Below are 21,748 nucleotides of genomic sequence, written 5' to 3'. Positions count from 1 at the left end.
TCACTTTGCAGGCCTCGAAGTCCAGGGGGTTTCCCTCCTCGAAAAAGTCTTGCACCCTCTCCAGTCCTCCTTCTTTCCACCTCATAAAGTTCTTGGGGTTGTTGCCCGGCGAAAATTCCAGATTAATCCAGATCGGGGTGAGTGGGCCTGTTATACTGCAGACTTTCCACAACCGCACCGCCTTTCTCCAGCTCGCCACCGTGTTTTCGGTTGCCGTCAGAGGCCCCATGCCCGCACGGTCGCTGGGGCATTTCATGTGTGGCAGTGAGTTTATCGGAACTGGACTCCAGGCCTCCTCCAGCTCCAGCCAGCGGGGTTTCGGAGTGGTGGATGGCCAGGCGAACGCATGCGAGAGCTGCGCAGCCAGGATATACCTGGCAGCATCAGGTGCTCCCAATCTGCCCATCGCCCATCCTCGGAGCATGGGTTTCCTTGGGATTCGTGGCTGTTTTCCTATCCCAAATGTATCTCATAATACTCCTTTGCAGTTTCTGTACAGCTTAATTCTCCCGAACCAGGAGATTTCCTGTTTCTGCCAGCGTAGCAGATCGCTCTTGAGTTCTTCGAGAAGTGGGGGAAAGTTAGCTTTGTATAGTCTATTGGGTGTGCCTGGCAGCTGGACCCCTAAGTATGGTAATTGCTTTTTCGCCCAGGGTATCAGATATTCGTTTTCCAAATCTGTAGTTGGAGATCGAGGCAGATTGATGCTCAGCACTGTCGACTCGGAAAGGTTGACCTTGAATCCCGATGCTTCCCCAAATTCCTACAGTTCCATCCACAGAGCCTTCATGGATTCCCTGGACTTGGTCAATGTTAAGAGGACATCGTCGGCGTACATGGTGGCTTTAGATATTTGGTCTTTGATTCGCTGCATTTTGACGTACCCTGTTCGCAAACTTCTCCATGGAGAGGGCAAAGATAAGGGGGGAATGGTGACATCCTTGCCTTGTGCCTCTTGAAATATTAATTATGTCGGACCTGGTCCTGTTCATTCTAAGTCTGGTGGATGGGTGCTGGTAGTTCGCTAGTGTCCATTTTATGAAATTAGGACCAAATCCGTAGTGCCTTAATGTATTTTGGATATAGCCCCAATCTAGCATGTCAAAAGCTTTGAGCGTCGAGCGATAGCACCATCAATTCCAGACCCTTCCTGCTGGCTGATTCGATAATGTTTATGGTTCTCCTTATATTGTTGTGAGTACTACGGCCAAGAATTAATCCGGTTTCGCCCGGGTGTATGATGTCTGGTAGTAAGGGGGCCAGCCTGTTCGCTAGGATTTTGGCAAAGATTTTGGTGTCATTGTTCAGGAGGGTGATGGATCTGTAAGAGGCACAGTGACTCCGGTCCCTTCCAGGTTTCAGTAGCAACACCATTAGTGACTCTTCCATCGAGGGGGTGGTAGTTCCTGATGATAGGAAAGAGTTGAAGAGGGCCGCCAGATGGGGCGCGAGTATATATGAGAACTTCTTATAAAATTGGGCTGTGAGCCCGTCCGGCCCTGGAGTTGAGTTTTTCAGTTTTGCTATGACCTCGCTCACTTCTTCTGCCGACATAGGGTCTTCTAGGGCTGTCAGTTCAGGGTGTGTGTCGTCCGGCTGTACTCCTGATAGGTATTTAGAGTGTGCGCGTGTGGCCATAGGGGAACCCGACATGATTCCCTTGTGGTGTGCTGTCATGATTTCTATTTTCTCCGTGTTAGAGTAGAGAGGAGTCCCTTGTGCGTCCTGGAGACATTGGATAGCATTTCTCGAATGCAGCTTTTTAAGTTTGTGGACCAAAAGCCGGTTTGCTTTGTTGCGGTGTGCATAGTAGAACTGTTTGGTGTATGTTAGTGCTCTGGCTGCCTTGTCTGCTAAGTGCATTTCTAGAGATCTTTTCGCTTTTTGAATCGTGCGGCTCGCTTTCCTGTTCTGGCCTTGTTTGAGGATGTGTTCTGCTTCTGTCACCTCCGCCTCGAGTTTATCCTGTTGTAGCTTGTGTAGACGTCAGAGCCGGGCAGTGCAGTCATTTGCCGTACCCCGATGACAGGTTTCATGGCGTCCCAGATCGTAGATATTGATGTGTCCTTGGTAGTGGTCTCCCTGAAGTAGTTCTTGAGGGCTTCTGCCATTTCCGTTCTGATCGCTATGTCTGTCAAGATATGGTCCTGTAGTTTCCATTGTCGCTGAATCGGTTCAGGAAAGCTCTGTACCCTCAGTTTCATTATGACCGGTGCGTGGTCCGACAGGGCTCTGTGTCCTATTTGGATGGTTTCAACACAGGGAATGAGGGCACTGGAGAGAAGCAGCAAGTCGATCCTCGAATGCCCCAGGTGGGCGTGGGAGAAAAATGTGTAATCCCTAGCCCCCATGTTGGCCAATCTCCATACATTTATGGTGTTGGTTTTCCTCAGGAATTCTGCCATGACGAGAGCCTTGCCAAAGTCCTCCTTAGATGGAGGGAGCGTTTTATCCAGGGTTGGGTCTGGAGTCAAGTTGAAATCGCCCCGTATGAACAGCTGACCTTCAGTAAAGGTTATGAGGGTGGGAAGGAGGTTACGAAGGAATAGACGAAGGAATAGACTTTGCGCTGTATTCGGGCACTATATGGCTGCTATGGTAATGGGGAGCTCCACTAGTAGGCCTTTCAGCAGTATGTACCGCCCCTCTGGATCTCTTTTGATAGTGATGTTCGTTAGCGGTAAGTCTCGGCTTACCAAGATGGCAACACCTCTTTTCTTGAGGCCCGCAGAGGCAAAGTAGCGTTTTGTGTAGCGTTGGAAGGAGATGCGGTGCTCGTCTATCCTGAGGAGGTGTGTCTCCTGCAAGCATGATATCGGGTGCCAGTTGGGAGAGCCTGTGCTCTACGGACTTCCTTTTCCGAGGGGCATTCAGACCCTGGACGTTCCAGGTCAACATTGATAGCTCTCCATCCGGCAGGGCCATTTGTAATGAGGTTGGTTGGCGGATTTACCCTGCCTTTATCCGATTGCAAGACGTAGTCTCCCCTTCCCTGGTGGGCTGAGCTGCCATTGTTGCGGCGGTTCGGTGTAGAGGGACGAGCACTCTTGCAGCTTGCACCCTAATACCCGGTTTCCCCCTTCTTTCAGCCATCTCCTTGGCTCCAACTCCCCCCCTCTCTCTGACCATGGTAAACAAACAAAAGGAACGAGAACAGAACCTGAAACAATAAACAAGTATCGGTATCCAGACCAGCCTTCTACCAACAGGGCTGTCGGCTGGGCCGTAGCTACCAGCTAGGTGGGAGACCCGAGGGTCTTGTGCTGTGTCGGTGAAAATATTGCAGTGCGGGATAGAGCACAGTTGGTTACTATGGCTAATGAGATTGTTGCTTTGGGATTATTCCGGCTGGGCCCTGGGGGGCCAGTTCGATTGTACAGTTCTGGACTCCAGGCCGGTGCTCCGGAGGAAATTGGTCGTCCGTCCGGGAGCTCTCAACCAGGAAGTCCTGGGCCGCTTAGTTCGATGAATACAACCCACCGAGGGGGAGTTTCCAGGATGTGAAGGGGGGGGCCTTCAGCGGTTGTTGATGTTCTTCCCCCTGGAGGATGGGCTGCGTACCCTACGTCGACCCGCCACCCGGGACCAGGAGCAGAGAGACTCCCTGCTGGCCCCCTCGGGAGAGTGGTTCGAGCTCCTGGGGACCTCCTCCTCTGTGTCCGGGTTCATGAATAGTTCCGCTTCTCTCGCAGAAGGGATTTGCTGTGTTTTCCCCTCCCAGGTGAAGGCGAGGCCTGCAGGAAAGCTCCAACGGTAGGTTATCTTACGTTCGCGCAGCCAGTCAGCCATGGGTTTGAGAGCTCTTTATTTTGCTAGTGTCGATGCTGCTAAATCTTGGAAAAGGGATATCTCTGAATCCCGGAAGTGAATGTGTTCCATGGCCCTGGCTTCTTGCATAATCTCCTCCTTGAGCTTGTAGAAGTGGACTCTCACCAGTACGTCAGCTGCACCATTGGAATTTTGTCTGGGTCTTGCCCTATGCACTCTGTCGAACTCCAGGGGGGCATCATCTGGAAGGGTGATAATAAGGCGGAAGAGATTGGATACGTAGGATAGGAGGTCTTTCTCCAAGATCGCCATTGGAATTCCCCATATCCTGATATTATTCCACCTTGAGCGGTTTTCAGCGTCTTCTTGTTTGGCTTCGAAAGCCTCGCATCTGCACTCCAGGGCCCTAATTCTGTCCGCTCCTTCTCTGATCTCAAAGTTCTGTTCACAAAGTGTAGTTTTTCGATTTCCTTTCCCCCATTCTCTTATCCAGTCGACCAATTTGACTCTCTACTTCTTCCGTGCCCTTCTGGAATTCCCTGGTAAGAGCTGATAGGAGGTCATGCAAGTCAGCTTTTGTGACAGATTGGGATGCCATGGCTGCCTGGCACTCGGGCGGAGCATTTCCCGCCCCACCCTCGTTGCGCTCACTCTTCTTGTTTTTTTCCCCCACAGGCATATTTAGTAGCGTTGAAATGTCTGTTTGCTTAGTGGATTTATTGGATTTGGCCATGTCGATGCCGTGCGTCCCCATGCAGATAGAGTAGGAGGGGGAAGCCCATGCCGGTTTGATTCTTGCGGTTTCTCCCATGGTACTTCACTCAGCTTTGAACCTCGAGGGGAGGGGACTCGTTAGCTCAGGTGGTGTGGGTTGATCAATAGACCCTTGCTATCAGGGGATTTATCAGAGTCAGTTTCGGGCACCCGAGCCCAGGCCAGTCACAGGAGGCTGTGGAGCGTCCAGGGGTGCCGGGGCCCAAACAGGGGCCAGGCCGGTATTTAGCCGCTGCCCGCAGCCCAGGACCAAGCTGGTGATGTGCTCCGGCGGGAGTGGATTTGGCCCCGGGAGGGGCTTTCCGCAGGTGGTTCAACAGTTCTTGGTCCACTGGGGTGGTGTCCCACTGAGTATAGTGCAGCATTTGCCGCCTTACCTTATTCTGGGTTAGTGGTGGGAACCAAAGTCCACCTCAGGGAAGGGTTATGTGGGCTGGCGCAGATTCAGTTTGTTGCCGGCCCCGGGCAGGAAGCCCCTAGGCCGGCTTTCCTCCAGCGCAGTTTGCAGCCCGATCCATTCCCCGGGAGGCGAAGGTAAACCGTCGCAGGATTCCCGCAGTGTAGCTGTTGCTGGTTTGGGTGCCGTGGAGGGCCCCGGGGCGCCAATGGCTGAGATCTCCCTGGTCGCGGTCCTGCAAGCCTGCAGTATCTCAGTCTGGGGGGCCCGGGAGGAATGCAGAGGCCTCCGAGGCAGGCATGTTCGAGGCCGCAGATTATCCGAGTTGAAGTGTCCTGGACTGGCAGGAGTGTCCAGTTGCTGGGAGAAGTGTTTGGGGGGGCTCACCAGCACTCCGGAGGGCGGCTTATAATGCCCGCCAAGGGGCCGCGTTGCTGGGTGAGCGGGCCTTGCTCCACTAGGCCCCCGCCAGAGGACCGCCTCCGCCCGCGGGAAGGCACGGAGAGATGGAGAGCGCTATCGGGGGGGACCCTCACTTGGCCCGCTGAGGAGGACGGCAATCCCCCAGGACGTCTCGCTTGCCGGAGAGGGCGCAGGAGCCTTCGCTGCCGCCGAACCCCGAGACCCGGTCTGGAATGTAAACAGGGCCGTTCAGACCCGAGCGACTCTGGTCACCGGCCCCCCTCCACTGCTGTGTCCCGGAGGGGGGGGAGGATTATGTCTTGGGTTGAGCTCTGGCAGGGCTCCCCCACCCCCGGGAGCGGACCCATGGGCTTGCAGTGTCCCAGGCAAAGCTCTCCGAGCCGAGGTGGAGGATCGTAGGTTCTCGGCAGGGGAGTGGGGGAGCAGGCCCACCACAGCCGGAGGAGAGCTGATCCGGAGGTGGCCCCACGTCCGAGGCTGCCGACCGCTGAGGCTCGCCGGGGAACTCAATGCTGGAGGGCGTCCCCTGCTGCCTGTATCCAAGGAATGATGCCCCCCATCCTCCGGCAGCCCTCAGATGATTAGTACAGCGGGAACGGGGGGGGGAGAGCAGGGCGCAGGAAGGGTGGGGAGAGCCGCCCGCTGGGGGCTCCTCACTCGGACTGTTGGGGGTCAGCAGATTCTTCACCGTGCCGTGGCCAGGTCCCGGCACCCCTCAGCACCCCACATGGGTCATGAGCTCCGCTCGGGCTGCTCCTCCAACGGCTTTATCGGGACTAGGCTGAGTCCGCCATTTTGTGCTTGCTCTCCGGATGGGCTCTTCGTGACTCTGGACCAGGAGGATCAGTCGTTAAACATGACGGAATCGAGTCGGGAGACTCTCAGGACGTGCTCCTTCATCAGCTCTGCACTGCCTCGCCTTTCAGAAGCTCAGAATTCAGTATACAGCGGGCATTGCGGCTGGTAGCGTGGCGCCAGCCGGAGCTCTCACAGAACCAAACCGACCGCCATGACCCGAAGCCACGCCCCCAAAGGGAAGCTTTTCTGAACATCATTAAAGATGGTAAAGACGCAATGTGCAAATTCCTCCAAACTGGCATTGATTCTGCTGACAGTATCAGCAGGGCCATGGCGGCAAGTACTACAATCCGCAGATTTGCATGGTTGCGAATGTCTGGTTTTGCTCCAGATGTACAGGCCAGACTTTTGAATATGCCCTTTGACGGCTCTTCTTTATTTGGTAAGAAGGCTGACGACAGCCTAGAGAAGTTACAAACATCCAAGGCAGCAGCAAAATCCCTTGGAGCTGCAATCCGTCAAACTCCCTATCACCCCTCAGGAACCTCTTGGAGAGGTAGGTCCTTTCATTTTTATTCCGCATTCGGAAAAGGCAGAGGACAGCTGGCTCAAAGAGGCCAAAAGAAATTCACCCGAGGTGGACGGGTTAAAAGTACAAAAGCCGCAGCAGGTGCCTCTTTACCCTCGGCATCTGCATCAGACGCCTCTAAACCACTCTGAGGACTCTCCTCACAAGACACCAGTAGGGGGCAGGTTAACTCAACATCTGACGGAATGTCAGGCTATTACGTCAGATGCTTGGGCATTGGAGACAGTTGCCCAAGGTTACTGCCTGCCTTTTCTACACACCCCTCAGAGTCATCCACCGGGGAACAACTCTTTGAAGTTTCCAGATCAGCTCCTTTTGCAGGAGATTCTAGACCTGCTGGGGAAAGTTGCCATAGAACCGGTACCTGTAGCAGAGAGGAACAAGGGTTGGTATTCCCCCTACTTCTTGATACCGAAGAAGGACGGAGGACTGAGACCCATCTTGTATTTACGAGAATTGAACAAATTCCTCAGGAAGGACAAGTTCAAGATGGTAACTCTCTCTCAGATCCTTCAGGCCCTCCAGCTTCAGGACTGGCTGGTATCTCTAGACCTCCAGGATGCTTATTTCCATGTGCCAATCCATCTCACACACAGGAAATACCTGAGGTTCGCAATTGGCAACTCTCACTATCAATTTCGAGTTCTGCCATTTGGGCTGACCTCCGCCCAAGGGTCTTCACCAAGCTAATGTCGGTAGTGGCTGCAAGTCTAAGGAGGGAAGGGATCCACGTCTACCCCTACCTAGACGATTGGTTGCTCAGAGCAGTATCTTCGGAACAAGCTCAGATCCAACTAGATTATGTCTGCCACTTCCTTCACAAACTGGGCTTCTCCCTCAATTTAAAGAAGTCACAGATGATACCATCACAGAGACTCCAGTTCATAGGAGCAGTCCTGGACACTTCCCTGGGGAAAGCCTCGCCACCAGGCTCAAGTGATTCTGAAGATGGTCACCAAGTTTCAAAATGCCCAATGTCTCCCAGCCTTCGACTTTTTGAGGTTGCTAGGCCTCATGGCATCCTGCATCTTCCGTGTGCCAGAGGCTCGCCTGAGAATGAGATCCCCCCCGTGGGCACTAAGAACTCAGTGGTCGCAATTCTCTGGAAAAATTACAGATCTCCTTCAGGTTCCGGACAGAGTTGCTCGAGACCTTCAGTGGTGGGCCTGTCGGGAGAACATTTTGAAAGGAGAACTGTTTTGGCAACCATGGCCGGAGATAACAGTAGTCACGGATGCCTCACTCACGGGGTGGGGGAGCCCATGGCAAGGACTTGACCGTCAGCGGTCGTTGGTCTCCATCGGAGTCCAGACTACATATCAACCTATTGGAGCTGAGAGCTATCAGACTAGCCTAATAATGACGGACAATACAGTGGCCATGCACTACCTCAACAAAAGAGGAGGCGTAGGATCACTGCCACTGTGCAGAGAGGCGATGCAGCTCTGGTTTTGGGCAATTCAAGAAGGAATCTCTCTATCAGCAGTTCACTTAGCCGGAGAGAAGAACTTGACAGCGGACGCTCTGAGTAGGCAGAGCACAGTCTCTCACGAGTGGGAAATAGCTCAGGAAGTCCTTCAAGAGATCTTCGCCCTTTGGGGAACCCCTCAAGTGGATCTGTTTGCCACCAGTATCAACAGGAAGTGCGATCAGTTTTGTTCAAGGGAATTCCCCCCGAGAGGAGATCTAGGGGACACGTTCGTAGTGGACTGGGAGTTTCCACTTCTGTACGCGTTTCCTCCAGTCCGTCATTCCTCAGATGATCAGGAGGTTGAGAAGATTCCGGAAGACTATGATCCTAATTGCCCCAGACTGGGCCAGGAGAACGTGGTACCCGGACCTTCTGGACATGTCCATCTGCCCTCCGATTCGTCTTCCACACAGGGAGGATCTTCTCTCACAGAAGGGAGGTCAGGTTCTCCATCCAGACATCAGAACCCTCAACCTTCACGCTTGGTTTCTGAAAGGTTGAGATACAAGGATTGGGACCTCCCAGATGACGTCATGGAGGTGTTGCTTTCAGCCAGAAGGCCAGCAACAAAGACTTTATACCGCTGCCGTTGGAACAAATTTTGTAGCTGGTGTAGAGAAAAGAATATTGAACCCTTTTCATGTGGTATACCAATGGTGTTATCCTTTCTACTCTATTTGGCTAATTCAGGTCTTCAAGTTGGTACGATCAAGGGCTACCTCGCAGCTCTATCGATCTTCAGGCTCACTGCAGAGGAGCCACCATATTTCAGATTACCCTTAGTAATACAATTTCTGAAGAGGTTAACTAATGTCTATCCCCCGAGACCGTTCCAGGTTCCCTTAAGGGACTTAAATTTAGTCTTACATTTCCTGATGGGTACTCCTTTTGAACCACTCCACTCGTGTTAGTTAAGATTTCTCACCCTTAAAACTGTCTTATTAGTGGCTTTGACACCTGCCATGAGGGTGAGCGAATTACAAGCCTTATCTTGTAAACCCCCTCATACAATTTTTCACAAAGTCACAGTTGTCCTGCAAGTGAATCCTAATTTCCTCCCAAAGGTGGTTTCTGAATTCCACATCACTCAGAAGATAACCTTACCCTCATTCTATCCTCCTCCCCATCCAGGGAAAGAGGAAGAGAGGCTACATAGGCTGGATCCAAGGCGAGCCTTGAGTTTTTATATCAGCAGACACAGGGCACAAATTAGGATTGCCAATCACAAAACAGACCATTTCCAGATGGATTATTTTAGCCATTCTAGAATGTTACAAACTGGCAGGGAAAGAGCCCCCTCAAAATCTTAGGGCTCATTCAACCAGGGGTATCGCAGCCTCTTCAGCCCTCCAAAAAGGGGCACCGATTCGAGACATATGTGCAGCTGCCACATGGTCGTCCGCACATACCTTTACAAAATTCTACAATCTGAATTCCTCCTCTAGCCAAGAGACCAGATTTGGCAAAGCTGTGTTAGCACTCTGCTCACTCTTAAAGGGGAATATGACAGTTTTACTGCCACCTCGGTTTACACACTACTGATATGGGAGTCTATCAAGATAAGGAATACGTCGGAGGACACAATCCCTTCGAAGAACAAGTTACTTCTTACCTGGTAACGTTCTTTCAATGGGATGTTCCTCCATCGTATTCCTTATCGCCCCTCCCATCCATCCCCTCAGTAAAACTTCCCTTGTGGTTGCAGCTTACGCTCCTTCAAGGTCAATAACCAATTCATGCACAGCTACTCTTAAGCTTCAAAACGGAACTGAGCAACGGATGCTGCGCGAGTCTATTTATACGCATGAGGACGTCGGCGCCGATACAGAGGCTGTCGAGGGACACCAACTCGAGGGACGTCGACATGCAGCACCCTGTACTGAAAAAAAATTCAAAGGCCAGCAAGCTGGAAGTAAATCTATCAAGATCAAGATAAGGAATACGTCGGAGGAACATCCCATCGAAAGAACGTTACCAGGTAAGAAGTAACTTGTTCTTCTACTCGGTCAAACGCTTTCTCCGTATCTAGGGCAACCAATGCGGCTGGAGTTTGTTTAATACCTATCTTTTCAACCAGATGCAGCACCCTTCGAATGTTGTCATGAGTCTGCCGATTTGGAACAAATCCTGATTGGTCTTGGTGGATCAATCTGGGAAGAAGTGGTGCCAGTCTTGCTGCTAAAATCTTAGTGTACCGTTTTGTGTCCAGGTTTATTAAAGCTATAGGGCGGTAAGCGGTAGGGAGTTGTTCTTCCTTCCCCTTTTTGTGGAACACCAGCACTTTTGCCTCATTCATGGTTTGGGTCACGGTTCCCTTCCCCCCCGAATGTGTTATACAAGGATATGAATAGTGGGGCGAGGATATCTTTGTATGTTTTATAAAAGAGGGCGGTATAGCCGTCCAGGCCCGGGGCTTTGTTTTTTTCGGGACGGACTGTATTGCTGCATAAACTTCTTCTATAGTGATTTTTTTTTCTAAAGTTTGCTTGTCTTCCTCTTCCAATACGTGGAGCTGGACCCCGGCGAGAAAGGCTTCTTGGAGTTCCTTTTTTGGAAGATCATTGGAGTACAGTTTTTGATAAAATCTTTCAAATATCTGTCCTATCTCGGAAGTCTGGGTGTTAAGTTGGCCTGACTCATCTTTTAAAGCTCTTATTGTTTGTGTCTGCTGTTTGCCTTTCAGCTGGCTTGCTAGCAATTTGTCGGCTTTGTTTGCCTTCCCATAATACCAATGTTTGGTGTATAGAAGTGCCCTTTCTGATTTTTTTTGTTCGGAGAGCTTCCAGCTGCCCCTGAACATGTCTTAATGTTCGCATGATTTTCCAAGTAGGTGTCTGAATCAATTCTGCTTGGATAGCCCCTATTTTTGCCTCTAGTTCCTTTTCCCATTGGCGGTTCACTTTCTCTTTCTGTGCTTTGAGTGCTATTAGGTGTCCTCTTGTTACCGCCTTTAGGGCGTCCCATATTATGTCTTTGTTAGTGTCCGGGAGGTCATTGTTAGTTCAATAGTCTGTGATGTGTTTTCTAAGCGTCTGGCCCATTATCGGATCCCTAATTATATCCTCTGGGAGGCGCCAATTCCAAAGCCGGTGGTAGTGTTTTGACCAGTTTATGGTTACCCATAGGGGGGCATGATCTGAGAGTGTGATGGGATCTATCTCCATCTGCTTTATCTTACCAAGGAGGCCCACCGAGACCCATAGATAATCTATTCTCGAGGCCGTATTGTGTACATGCGAGTAGTATGTATAGCTTTTCCGTTTAGAATTGCCATTGCACCATACATCAGCTAGGCCAAGGTGTGTGATTTTCTGCTTTAAATTATTTGATGGGGTGCCTTGATCCTGTTGCCTGTGTCCGGATCTGTCTAAGGATGGATCCCACGCCATGTTGAAATCTCTCCCTCAAAATAATGTCCCCTGAGGCTTGCTGCTGTATTTTGTCCAGCATATCTCTTAAGAAGCCATCCTGTTCTGTGTTGGGGGCGTATACTGTGGCCAGTGTCGGGGGCCTACCTTCGATTGTTATTGTCACTATTAGACATCTCCCCTGTTTGTCTCCCCACGAGGACTTTACCTGCGCATGCAAGGATTCTCTGATTGCTATAAGCGCCCCTGCCTTTTTCTCTTGTGCATTTGCCTGATGGATTTGATTGAACCCCTTGAGGTGGCTCTTATGTGCGTCTCCTGGAGCATTACGATGTCGAATGCCCCCTGCCTAATGGATTGCTCCACTTTTTTACCCTTGACTGGGTAGTTTAGACCCCTTACATTATGTGTCAGGATCATTATCCCCATCCCTTCTTTTGTAAGAGGTAGCTTTCCTTAGGTTCCTTTCTCCCTTTTACAACTTCAGAGTAATCCCCGGTCTTCCCCTGTCCCCAACTCCCCCCCCCCTTGTGTTGCGCAATCCCCAACTGGCGCGCTTCCCTCCTCCCCCCCAACTGCCCTGAGGATGGCATTATTCTATACTGTCGCTCAGGCGTATCGCCTTGTGCTTCAAACCCTCAAACATTGTCAGGGATTACTTTGAACGGAATCCTAAACCTTTCCTCATGACTTCAGTGGCTACCGGGTCCTCAGCCTCCTCCCCTCCCGGCACCTGTTTCTTGGTCTCTCTGTTTTTCTTCTTTTCTTCTGCCGCTATTAAATCCCCTTTGTTTGCTGCTATGTCGTGCTTCTGCTCCTGCTTTCTAGGCGTTCCTCTGATCTTTATTTCCTTCTGCTAGGGCGTCTCACCCTCCTATTCATCGTTTTCCATTCCCAGTGGCTCTTTCTAGCTGAGGGGTCCGTGCCGCTTGCCTGTGGGGAGTCTTCTTCCTGATCCTGTAGGTTCAACAGTCTCTGACCTTCTTCCTTGGATGTTATTCTTTTTTGCGTTCCCTCCCATGTGAACAACAGGCCAAATGGAAATGTCCACTTATATCTGATTTGGCGTGAGGCCAGTTCCTTTGTTATCTGCGCCATATCTCTCCTTTTCTGAAGCGTTGTCAGTGCTAGGTCCTGATACAACTGTATTTCCTCCCCATTCATTCGAATATGGTCCATTGATCTGGACTTCCTTAGGATCTGTTCCTTTTGTGTGTATCTATTGAGGGCCACCAGCACGTCTCTCGGGCGGTCGGCTTGGGATGTCGATCTCTTTGGTCCCACCCTGTGTATTCAATCAATCAGGACTTCTTCCTCGACCTGGTCTAGGTTGTCTTTGAATACTTGCTGCACTACTGTTTTGAGATCTTTATCCTCCACCGTCTCTGGCATATTTTTTATCCTGATGTTTGACCTTCGTGATCTGTTTTCCAAATCTTCGCACCGGATTTCCAGGTTGTGCGTTAGGCGGGCCAGATGTTTCTGCCACTTGTTGCATCTCTTCTTCCATGTTCTGGACAATTTTCTCTAAAGTGTCTGTTCTTTCTCCTAGTCCTACGACTACTGTTTTTAGTTCCTGCATTGCCGATTTGAATTCACTCTTCATAGCATCCAGATGCGTGTTCATTGAATCCATGAATTGCGCCTGAAACTCCCCGAACCGCGTCTTCAGATCTTCTTTCGCGGCCATCTCTTCGTGGGGGGTGTCTGTTTCCGGGCCGCCTTTTAATCCTTTGGACGTTTTTGTCTTGTCTGGGGTCCCTTTGTCCCCCCCCCCCCAGAGGTGGACCAAGTTCTGGTGTTGCTTCGGCTGTTGGGTCAAAGGGTTTGTTTGTCCTTGCTTCCCTCCAGATTTTAACATTTGGCCCTATGCGTGATTGCTGCCCAATGGGGTCTGATACTTGCTAAGTAGTGTCCCGACTCTAGCCTCTCCGGGTCCTCTCCATTTGTTATTTATCCAGGATATTGGGTGTGCTTCTCTGTCCGAGGTTCCCCTGCTGTTTACCCCAAAGTGGATGGGGGATGCTTAGCTGTGTGGGTCCACTCCTGACTTGGTTCCACCTCCTGAAGGGGTGGGGGGCCTCCTCTGAGCGTGGCTGCGCCCTTCTACGTGGGGAGATCACTCTCTTCCTCTCTGTGTGCAGTCTGAATCCTTTTCGCTTGTGGCACATTTCGGGCAATGCCCTTTTCCAGTGTATGTGGAGCGCGGTGAGTGGGGGAGGGGTGGGTCCAATGTGGTTATAATCGCGGGCCCCAGGTGCCTGTGCTTCTTACTGTTCCTTGAGGGCCCCTCGCCCCCTCCCGCGAGTTGTATGCTTTTGTGGATGCCGACTCTCAGTGCTGCCGTGTGGAGCTGCCCGTGGGCTTCGTCCCGTGTGCGTTCCCCTGCGCCTGGAATCCGCACCGCGGTCCAGGGTAGGCACCGCTCTCTCCTCTCACTGTCCCCTGTCGAGGCCGCGCAGGGCTCACCTTCTGTGTCCTGTTCCGTGGCTGACTGAGGTCGGCTGGATGCGGCCGCGATGGGTGTTTCCTTTCCCCGCGGGGCTGCCCGGGGTGCTGCTCCAGTCTGGGGCGCACTGGGGGGTGCCTCTTCCTCCCGATTTTCACCCCATGCAGGGTCCGCTCTCTCGGCAAGGGGTTGCTGATCCGGAGACGAGGGGGCCCGATCTTCAGTGCCCCTCTTCTCTGGTGGGCGGTCTTTGTGCCGGGTCGCTTCCTATTACCTCCGCCATCTGTGGTTGGCTCGGCGGGAACCACGGATCATCCGTGCCGCTCTGTCTCAGCCTTCCATCGGGCCTTTGGTGCTTGGGGGTGCCGATGTTCTCTCGTCTGCGATGGGGGCTCTGTCGACAGGTTCTGGGACTGTTTCCTCGATTTACTTCCGAGTTCCGCATTTTTTCTGGTTGCTACTGCGGCCCGGGAGGAGAGACGGAGCTCAGCTCAGACACGTCCTCCCTCCACTGCGGCCATCTTGAAGTCCACTGACACTACGCTTTTTTACAGCACTTAGAAACCATCAGGTTGACAGAACAGGATATTTTATTTACGGTGGATGTTAACAGCCTTTACACGAGCATACCATATGACCAAGGCCAAGAGGCTATGGAGTGGATCTTGCTACAGCCAGGTTCCATAGGAGCAGCTAAAGAGTTTATCATGATTCTCCTAGATTTCATCTCACAACATTCCTACTTTAGGTATAAGAGCCAACATTACTTAGACGTCGGGGACATCAATGGGAGCCACAATGGCCCCATTATCTGTGAACTGCTTCATGCATATATTTGAAGCCACTCTATTTTACAACATCTTGTATGGCATATATATCTGGAAGTTTGGGTAAGGTACATTGACGACATCTTTGCAGTCAGGCACGGTTCTTTGAGCACTGTACAAGATTTTGTTGTTGTTCATTAATGCCATTGATCCACGCATACAGTTCACGGCCGACATTGGCACTTCCAATGTTCACTTTTCAGATGTACAGGTGTTGGTGCAAAGCTATACCATTTCAACCACCAAATATGTGAAAGAAACCAACAGGAATAATCTGCTTCATCGGCTTAGTTTTCATCACCACATCAGGCTTAAAAACGTACCTTATGGCCAGATGTTGAGAATTAAATGCATTGTGAGTGACCCTGACCATTGCAGAGAGAAATGTGTCAGTCATTGGATTTTGTTTCCAAGTTTTCACTGCAGAATTTAAAAAAGCATCCTACAACATTCGGGGATCCTTTTTTTAATTTTATTTTTTTATAAACTTGTTTTATTGGTTAAAATAAACCTTATAGCACCGAAAACGTAATTAAAGTCAATAGCTATTTCACATCAATATTAAAGAAAATCATACAATCAAGAACATATACATTTCTATTACAAAAATTCAAAAGTATTTTTCTTTTGAACCCAACAGTACATACATTATTTGTTATAAAATGCGTAGCAATAAATAAAATCATTTTCCTTATTTCAAGTTAATATTTTTAAAATGTCTTTCCATATATAAAAAAAAACTGTGTAATTAATGACCAAGTATTCAGCAATGTAAATGTAAGACCAGAACTGGTCTTGATGAAAGAATTGCATACTTGCCAACCCTACAGATTTAGGCGGTAGGATACTGCTTTTTAAGCATGCCTACCAATTTGCATGTCAAAACCTACCGATTAATGAGGGCTCCACTAGGCCTGGCTGCCAGGCCCAGAGCAGCATTCTCAGATCAGTGCTTTGAAGCTGGGAATAATGGGCTGATTCATTTTGATTGATGATTGCATGCTGCTGAGTGAAACGGACACTCTCTGCCCTGCCTCCCTGGGGTCAGTGTCAGAATATCCGTTTGACAGCGCCATGTGCGAACAGACACAAGCACTGATTTTCCATTTTTTTTTAATGCAGTCATTTAGGCACAGCACCATTTTCTTTGTAGTCAGTTCTTAGTGTTTGAAAACGGCAGTGTTAATGAACATGCCTTCGGTTCGACTATATTTGTAGTTTTTTACTTGTGAGGTGCATAAGCCTCTCGTCCACAGAAAGGGACAGCGTTGACTGGCAATAACATACTATGTAATGGCGAGAAGCGGTTACTGGAACAGTCAGCATATTAGCTTTTGCATACCCGCTTCTGCTCACAGGCAAACAGGCCCTTCCTTGTCTATCACAAGCTTTAAGGCAGACATAATGATGTGGATATGTAAACCTGTACCTAGAGTACGTTGGTTTACAATTTCTAAACACATGCACTTTTTAACTTCTTTTCCACACATACGTGTGCCCTAAGCTGTGGCATCTGTGCCGTAGTACGCAACAGGTTATGAGCGCAATGAATGGTGAAGCTGAATCATCCCCTGACGTCACTCATTTTTGATGTCATAAAAAAAGGGCCCCCTATATGGAACTGCAAACATTGAGGAAACGTAGCGCGGGTGGCTTTGTTATTTATACAAGTGATGAGTTTGCTTCTCTGAGTGTTTATTAGAGACATTTTGTCTCTTAGTTATGTGAGATATAACACTGTTTTTCCACACTTAGGATCTTGCCTCATGTTTTTTTCCAATTTTATTTGGCACCAAGTATGTTTGGACATGCATCGTACAAATAGACCATTTTGACACTGGGAGTGTTGGGATCACCAGTGGCGGAGTAAAGGTTTTGACATATGCTACACGGGCATTTTTCATCACAGCATATCCAATTAGGTTACTAGTACAGCTGACGACATTTAGACACTCACTACATCGTCAATTTTGTTTTTGTTAACACTTATGTTTGATGTTGTCAAATACCTGTGTTACATCATAGTTAACAGGTGTTTACTCTTTTGGATGTTGGACTCATCACCGTCAATTCAATCCCTGTGAATGAGTTACCTTTTAATGAGGTAGATATTATTCATTTCCTTATCATGAGCCAAAAGATGTGGACATTTATCACTTATGATAACTGCTTTTTATTCTTCTCTTTTTTTCATTTTATTTTTTTATTTTTATTATTTGACTTTTAGTTTTGTAAAAGAAAACAAACTTTTTGTCATTTCCATTCCTAATCCCCAACTCCTTTGACATTTCACATCTATGGTTGTACAGACTTGGGTTATTTTTTCGCAGATTTTGGGGCTCCTATGTTTTCGATGGTGGTGGTAATATCGTGTCCATAAAGTTAATCACACCGCAGGTTAGCTGTACATTAGTCCCCATAATCAGATGGCTCCACCATTTAACCATGTTACCATTTATCGGGGAATAGCGTACTAGGTGCAGAGAACGTTGCCTAGCGATTTGCGGACATTCGATTATCAGATGTTTGGTTGATTCAGTCTCTTTTTGACAGAAGCAGCATGTGTCATTCTTTGTCATGGGATCCTTTATTTTCATCAGCCGTTCTTTTGTATTGTAGAGATTGAGGCGTAATCTTAAAAACTGATTCCGATGGTAATTAGAAGGAAATTTGGTCAGATACTTTGGCAATTCATCCATTTTTTGCGAGCTCAAGCCTAAGTCTAAAGCCGAAGCTGATGCAGTGCGTTGTTCAGCGTTTATGATCCACTTCCATTGTTTAAATTTTTCTTTTGCCAGTTGTGGTATCTTTATGACCAAGGACATTTTTATGTCAGCCTCATTCAGAATGGCTAGTCATTTCTCCTCCCAACTATTTATCAGTGAGGCAGTTGTGTCGTGATTTTTGTTCGCTAAAATGAGATGGGCTTTTGAAACTGGAGATATTCGCATTTTCCTTAGAAATGCTAAAGATTTCCACAGTACGGTAGTGTGTAGAGATACAAGACCCAATTCGTGCCTCAGTGCCACCATTGAGACACATTGTGAAAGATGGAGAGCCTTGCGCCAAAAACAACCTTCTAATTGGGCCCAAAAACTTGCACTGATATTCCACCCTGATTTGCTGCCAAAGCATACCGCCGGGGTCACTTTTTGGAGGTAGAAGGTCATTAATGGTTGGATGGAAAATGTTCCATAGTTCGTATGCAGTTTTCGTCCTTGCCAAGCAAACATTCGCATACGACATTGAACATCATTGGTCCAACTCCATTCTCTGATCGAGATATTAAAGGAAACCCCCAAATATCGAATCGCGTCAGTTTTGGTCAATGACTCATTGTCTAGTTTCCAATTGAAAATCGCTTTTTTCGATTTGGTTTTACCTCCTAAAGCCATCACTTGCGATTTTTTCACATTTATAGTTAGGTGGTTTGCCATTAGATAGATCTGTAAGGCTGACAATAATCTTTGTAAGCCTATTTCCGTGCTGTCAAGCAGCACAATGTCATCTGCATAGATTACATGGCTTACATGGGTTCCATTTATTTTTGGAGGAAAACACTGTGTTTGTGCGAGTGCCTCAGGTAGTCGGCTATAAAGAGTTTAAACAGCAGGGCTGCAAGGGGGCATCCCTGTTTTACACCTCTTGTAGTTTTTATATTCTCTGATAGTTCGCCTGCTGTGTTTAGGCGCACATGAATGCTAGTGTTAGCGTGGAGTGCCATCAGCGGGGATAGTAACTCATTTGGGCAGCCCCAGTTCTTCAATTTCTGCCACAAGAGCTTCCGATTGATGCTATCAAAGGCTTGTTTTAATTTGATGAAAGCCTAAAACAATATTTTTTTGTGTTTTATTGCATCTAATTTGACCAGATTTAATAGCAACAAATTGAGTTCCACGCCAACACCTTGTGTAAATCCAGTTTGTCTCACATCGTGGATCATCTTGTTTTCTGCCCATCTCAAGATTTTTCTTTGCAGGAAAGTGGCAAATATCTTGCCCATAGTATCTAGCAACGCAATGGGCAGATAATTTGCTGGGTCGTCACGGTTACCTCTTTTGAATACCGGGACGACAATCGCATTAGTCCACGAATCAGGGATCTTTGATGTTTGGGCAATTTGAACGAATAAGGCTTTAATAAATTGTGCCCAATTTTCTTTATTTGCTTTTAGCATATTATTGGAGATCTCGTCGGGGCCTGCAGCACGAGAAGACTTTAGTTTTTGAATTGCCTTTTCGATTTCAGCAGAGGATTCGATGACGTCCCATTTGCACTCTTCTGGTGTAGAATTTGGAAGGGGGTCGGCGTGGTCATTGTTGAATACCGCATTGTAGTGTTTCACCCAGGTGGCTGCGTTCACTCCATTCGCTAGGGTGTTGGTTTGATTTAAGTGGCCATTATTTATTATTTTCCATATATTTGAGCCATCTTTTTCGATCAGTAAGCAGAGCATTAATTCGGCTTGTTCTTGGCCACGTATGATGTTGAAGGACTTAAGCCAATTTCGATAGCGTTGATGCCTCGTCGTTATTAGCAGCTTTAGATTGTTGCCACCAGCTTTCCTTAGTGTTTTCAAATCTTTCGATAATGATTTTTTTGCTTCTTGTAACTACGGGCTAAACGGATGGATATAATCTCTGGGTGTGATCTTGTTTGTGTTGGTTTACTGTTTTAATAGAGCCACATATTCTATATGTACCCTGAGGGAACATGAGTGAATAAATTCCATTGTCAATTTATCGATCTGTTTGCTATTTATCCGCAGACGATTATAAGTGTTATTAATGTCTAATTGCACGGTGTAGCTTGAGTTGCTTGTATTATGCGGGGTCAGCCATGATAAAATGAGTGCGTCGTGGTCAATTGTTGTAGATTGTTTTTACATGTATATCTGAGATAAGGACATGTAAACTTTCAGAGACCCAGATATAATCTATTGTTTTCTTTATATCTCCCGGTCCCACGTTGCAGCTGCAGGAATATCTCCTCTGGTACATCCATTTAGCATTGAGCAGTTACGTGTTGTTAGTTCGTACGCCCACTTGGTGCCACGATCAGAGACTTCCGTAGGAATTTGATATGTGACATTTGAACGACGTTCCTTAGTTTTGTCGAACCAGGTATAATTAAAGTCACCGCAGATCAAGATAAATGGCTCGTCGAATGAGGCATAACAACTGTCTATTTGCACAGTTACAGACGCCAGATATTCTGCATCTGAAATCATCGCAGGGTTCCAATAAGTGTTTATTAGAAGAAGGTGTTGTTTATGTAGATTTCCCAACAGACCATAAGCTGATGATTGCAGAGTAATAGCCTGTACGAATAGGTTAGGATTTTGAATACCAATCGCTTCCCAGTCTGAGGAGTTTTTTATCATTGACAGTATGCCAGAGAAGGGACGTCCGCTTTGGTTTTTACCGGCAGCATTTAAGTAAGTTGTGTAGCCGTCGCATGAAGGGGTCTTCCGGAGCCAAGTCTCCTGGAGACAGATAAACATACTTTGTATGTCCTGTGATTTTCCTTCTCGGAACAAATGTGCAAAGCCTCGTGTGTTCCATGATGTTTGTAGTTGGGACATGCATCCTAACCCTGCATCATCCTATGCATTTCTCCTTTGGCTATTTGTTTCATTTGAGAACGTTGACTGTTGTTTGAGTCGTTTCCTCAACATTTCTCTTTTAGCATTGTTGGACGTTGAAGTAAGACATTCTCCATTTGTCGGGTCACGAGAAGGCTGGTCTTCTTCTGAGACTGTTAAATTGAAACCAAAGATCAACAAGTCGTCTTTTGCATCTAGTAATGGTCTTGCTACGGTCTTTGACCTCATGTGCAAGATTACTCAATCAGATCTTGACTCGGTTTTGTATTCCACTATTCCAATGTCATCTGATAGAATATTTCGTAGTGCAGGTACATTGTGCAGCAGTCTCATGACATTATCTCTGTTCAAATTTACTTCATTTTTATCCTCCAAGATATTTTCAAGTTCAAGTTTGCACTGACTTCCTTTCCCTGAAACATGCTGCGCCGGTCTGACTTGGTTGTTTTGATTCTTATGATTTTTCATTTGTGCATTCATGAATTTTGGGTTAAGTGTCAGGACAGACATTTTGGGCGCTCCTTGGCATCCACTTTGTGAATCTGACCTGTCTTTATTAGGGACGAGTTGTTCTTTTTCGCGTCGCAATGTCCGTAATCTAGTTGGTCCTAACGGGTAGCGTACGTTCAGCACAGACTTATCAGTAGGGGATTGTTTTGTACAGTCAACAGATTTCATTGTCAAATCAAACATTTCATGCGATTCGACTTCTAGTTCTTCATCTTCTTCAACTGAATATGTGGATAGGTCACACAGGTTGATTGAGTCGTTTGTAGACAGGTCAACAGTTGGGCTAATATCATCTCGCCCGCGTTTTGTAGCCTTCCTCAAGTTGCCTGCATCATCATCTAATTGTTTTTTATTAGTGATTTGCTGTTCCGGCCGTTTAGACGCTGGTGTTGTTTTTTTTGCTGAGATGCGCGGAGGCGTGGACAAGTTTCTTATACATTTTTTAGCATCATTTGTTCGCGGGCGTTTTGATGCCGGGCCTTCTTCGATGTTTTCACAGTTTTCACTTGTTTAGTAGGCTTTAACATTGCTACAGACTCTTTCGTTTTTATTGATTTTGCTGTGCCAGAGAATATGTCAAAGGAGATTTTTTTTCTCGGTTGCTGTTTCTCTGTTTAGAGGAGCAGTCTGTGGCTTTGACTTCTCGTCCTTAGACGATGTGCTGGATTGTTCAAAAGGTACCTCGTTGTTTGCCGTTGTATTAGTTTGGACGTCAATGTGTGGAGAGGAGCTCACTCTTGTTCTTACTTCAGTAGACGTCGTTGCCTCA

General features: G+C 48.0%; 1 protein-coding gene across 2 annotated transcripts in view; it reads left to right on the top strand.

Annotated features, from left to right (window-relative positions):
- Positions 1-21,748, top strand: part of IFT56 (intraflagellar transport 56) — a 1,056,475-nt gene that overhangs the window by 301,654 nt on the left and 733,073 nt on the right. The window lies entirely within an intron of this gene.

The sequence above is a fragment of the Ambystoma mexicanum genome, chromosome 3p (assembly GCF_040938575.1).
Source record: "Ambystoma mexicanum isolate Mex_15411 chromosome 3p, UKY_AmexF1_1, whole genome shotgun sequence".
NCBI lineage: Eukaryota > Metazoa > Chordata > Amphibia > Caudata > Ambystomatidae > Ambystoma > Ambystoma mexicanum.
The sequence above is the reverse complement of the archived record's forward strand: the minus strand, read 5'-3'. Positions and strand labels throughout refer to the sequence as shown.